The sequence below is a fragment of the Bison bison genome, unplaced genomic scaffold, assembly GCF_000754665.1.
Source record: "Bison bison bison isolate TAMUID 2011002044 unplaced genomic scaffold, Bison_UMD1.0 scf7180017864089, whole genome shotgun sequence".
Taxonomy (NCBI): domain Eukaryota; kingdom Metazoa; phylum Chordata; class Mammalia; order Artiodactyla; family Bovidae; genus Bison; species Bison bison.
The window spans coordinates 1,608,614-1,612,525 of record NW_011494661.1 but is presented as its reverse complement, the minus strand read 5'-3'; the positions used below and the strand labels follow the sequence as shown (position 1 = coordinate 1,612,525).

Sequence of the window (3,912 nt, the reverse complement as noted above, 5' to 3'; positions counted from 1 at the left end):
TGCAGCTTAACAGGAAACAAAGGAATGACTCTCCAGTGGCAGAATTCCAGCTAAGCTTGGAAGGAGCTGGAGCAGGGGGAGGGAGGCAGGACGTGCTCTGAGGTCCTGGACTCCCATCACTCATTTATCTAAAAGACATTTATCTGTGCCCACCATGCCAGGTCTGGAGGCATGCTGACATATATCCTATCTGTCCCCTTGGCAGGCGAGAAATCCTGGGATAGTTTTCCTTCCTTTTCACTCATGGAGAAGGAGGCCAACTGGTGGGATCTGCCCAGAACTTGGGCCAGACCTCCCCCCTCCCCCCGCCCTCCATCATACAGGGGCGCCAAGACAGCCTGAGTGTTTCCACAACAGATCCGGCGTCCCTGACAGCTCTCGCGCTCTGAGCCAGATGTATCCACCCAATTCCAGATGTGAGGAGAACTGAGGCTGGGGGGAAGGGTTGGGCCAGTGTCAACCACCAGGGGAGAGCTGGGAACTGCAACCATCAAGCCCCAAATATTCAGATTTGGCAACACCAAGACCCCAGGCTCCAGCTAGCCTTGCATGGTTTCCATTTTAACCTCCGAGGCACAACACAGTGTCATCACTGGCCTTTACAGAGGCAGACGCTGAATCTCAGAGACATCAAGCAACTTTGCCCAGGTCACCCAGCTAGTAAGAGGAAGAGTGGGCACTGCTACCCAGCTGGGTTCCAGTGTCTCTGATACAATGGGCCATACCATAATATGTGCACTGCCTGGGGAGCAAGAGGGAAACGGATCCATCTGGGCTGGGGTTGCCAGGTCCCCAAGCCTCCTCCATTTAAGTCCTACCTCTTGGCTGCTTCCATGTCTCAACGTGCAAGTGTCCAGATGTATGAGAATGAGCTGTCCATCAGGACAAGGCTCTAGGGGCTGGGCTGGGCTGCACCCTGCAGCTTTGGGAGGAGCAGACAGGAGCCATCCCAGCTCTGTGGGCCTGCTCTGGAAGGAGCCCGGGGCCTCCTTTAGAGAAAATGACTTCTTGGAGGCAGAGCCCCCTCCTCACAAGGAATACTAGGCCACTTCCCACCAGGGGTGATCCAAAGGCAGGCCCCTAACCTTGAACTCACTGCTACCTGGAAAACATCTTTTCTCTCTGGGCCTCACCTTCCTCATCCATGAAATGGGATGACAACAAGGCCATTACCAGGGAGTTACTGGAAGTCAGAGTGTGGATGTAGGAGGGGGTTAGCGGGTCACTGTCAGCCTTGACATTTATTCAACCAAATACCTATGGGGACTTCCTCAAGCATTCTGGTTCTCCGGGGACAGTGCTCCAGACAAGACCGAAAAATAACAGCCCCTGGGCCGAGGGGTCCGCGGGTCCTGGCGCCCTCGCTGGCCGCGGGGTCTCCCAACTTCCCTGTGCAGAGCGGCGCTCGGTTCCGTGGCCACCAGGTGGCGCGCGCTTTCCCTCTACCGCCCTTGTCCCGGAGGGGTCCTGCACGCACCGGGGTCTCCAGCGAATCTACAGATCTAGGCGGGCGCTTCCCAAGGAGAGGCACGCAAGTTGGCTTACCAGGTGCGGACTGTCTGCAGGATCTTCTTCCCTTGGAGGATTCTGGGCTCACAACCAGACAATCGGGGCAAGAGGGAGCGATCGGGGACCCTGCCCGGGTATCCAAGCTCAGGGAGGAGCCTCCCCTGTGCTTTCCGGCCTAGGCGATGTCCGAGTGTCCGCTCGGCGCAGGGCCAGAGTTCGGGCGTGCGGCCCCCGCCCCGTGGCTCCGGCGGGTCCTGCTACTCAGCCCCAGCTCGGGTTCCGGGGCCGACCCCCTCCCCGCCCTCTACCCGAGCGCAGCCCAACCCAGTCCAGATCCGTTTCAGGACACTCGCGGCCACGGCTAAAGATAGGAGGACACCTCACCATCGACTAAAAATACGACCCCGGGTTCTGGCGAGGGCGCTGAAAGGCAGGAGGGCACTCCTGGGTCCCGGGGGTGGGGCGGGGGGCCCAGCGCAGCATGGAGGACTGGACCGGGAATTCGGGTTCGGGATGCGCGGCGCCCCGCAGGCTGAGGGGAACGCGGGCGTGGCCGCCGGGACCGAGGCGCGGGTGAGAAATGCCGTGCATCTCATGGCAGAAAGGACCTACGTAGAGATGAGTTGGGGACCGAGGAGCGATCGGGGATGAGGCGCCTTAAGGATGCACCTCTCGAGGGACCCCCCGCCCAGGAGCCGAGGTCTGGCTGCAGAGTTCGTGCCTGAACTCACCTTGACGTGCGTTTAGGCGGCTGACCGGCGAGAGGCGAAAGCGCAGGAGCTGGACCGCGCGGCTGTGGGATAGACCTGAGCTGCGAACTTACAGGGAAGACCGTGGCCCCTATGGCCCCGCCCCCTGCCCGTAGAGCCAATGCCGGAGCCGCTCCATCTAGGCCACACCCACAGCCTCGCCCCACTCGCGGGCCCGCTTGGGCTCCCTCTTCCGAGGCGCAGCTGAGGGGTCCAGCAGCCGCAGGACCGGGGGTTCTGTCCGAACTCGGGCCGCTGCGGGCTGGGCCGAGTCGAGTGATGGGGCTGGACTCCGCGGACTCCGGCTATGTCCGTCAGAGCCAAAACTCTCGGTTCTATGAGGGCCGAGCGGGGAGGTAGCCGGAAGACCGAATTCTTTAGAATTCAGAAGAGGAGCGTCCCTGGAGGGTTCCCTCCCTGGAGGGCACTGGCATAAAAGTATTGAGTGACTGCTGAGGAAATGAATGAGGCCTCGGAGGCGCTTACGTCAATATATTACAGACTTCCGAGAGCTTTCAGGACTTTGCCGTCCCCTAGAAAAGAGGGCTTTGAGGGTGTGCGCGGGATGAATGGCCAGGCCACGCCCGTATTTACCGTATTTATCTTCAGGCTAGGTGGCTTCCGGGGCGGGGGTGGGACTGGTACTCAGTCTCTTTACAACGTTGGATGGGGCCTGAGCGGCGGCAGGGTGAGGTCCTGGGGCTTGCGGATGACGGTGACCAGGAGGCTTATTGATTGGTGGGTTGGTGGGTTCATTCATTCAGTAGAAGAAACATTTACTGAAAGGCAGATCCTGCAAAGAGTGGATGGTAACGAGGTAAGGGGACCTGACAGCTGTGACAGTACAATGTGACCAAGATGATAAAATCTTCCATACTGTAAAGGTGGGAGGGGAGGAGAGGGGGTCAGGAAGGCATCTTGAAGGAGGGGAGGATGCTGAGGGTGGAGGCGAAGGTCACCTAAGCCAGGAGGGAGGGAAGGATGGGGAGAAGCAGAATCCAGTAGGCAGAGTAATGGCTCCCCCTAAAGAAGGGAAACCTGTGAATGTGTTTTGTTACATGGCAAAGAACAATTAAGTTTGCCAGCATCACTACGAACAAAGCTAGTGGAGGTGATGGAATTCCAGTTGAGCTATTTCAAATCCTGAAAGATGATGCTGTGAAAGTGCTGCACTCAATATGCCAGCAAATCTGGAAAACTCAACAGTGGCCACAGGACTGGAAAAGGTCAGTTTTCATTCCAATCCCCAAAAAAGGCAATGACAAAGAATGCTCAAACTACTGCACAATTGCACTCATCTCACACACTAGTAAAGTAATGCTCAAAATTCTCCAAGCCAGGCTTCAGCATCATGTGAACCGTGAACTTCCAGATGTTCAAGCTGGTTTTAGAAAAGGAAGAGGAACCAGAGATCAAATTGCCAACATCTGCTGGATCATGGAAAAGGCAAGAGAGTTCCAGAAAAACATCTATTTCTGCTTTATTGACTACGCCAAAGCCTTTGACTGTGTGGATCACAATAAACTGTGGAAAATTCTTCAAGAGATGGGAATACCAGACCACCTGACCTGCCTCTTGAGAAACCTTGTTTCTCTAACTGTTGTCAGGAAGCAACAGTTAGAACTGGACATGGAACAACAGACTGGTTCCAAAT

At 56.8% G+C, this 3,912-nt stretch overlaps 1 protein-coding gene across 1 annotated transcript in view; it reads right to left on the bottom strand.

Annotated features, from left to right (window-relative positions):
- The window catches only part of CDC42EP2 (CDC42 effector protein (Rho GTPase binding) 2), a 6,143-nt gene extending 3,784 nt beyond the window's left edge, over nucleotides 1-2,359 (bottom strand). The window contains exon 1 of the mRNA XM_010838050.1: nucleotides 2,241-2,359. The gene's annotated coding sequence lies outside the window, so the exon portion shown is untranslated. The remainder of the gene's footprint in view (nucleotides 1-2,240) is intronic.
- Nucleotides 2,360-3,912: the final 1,553 nt, after the last annotated feature.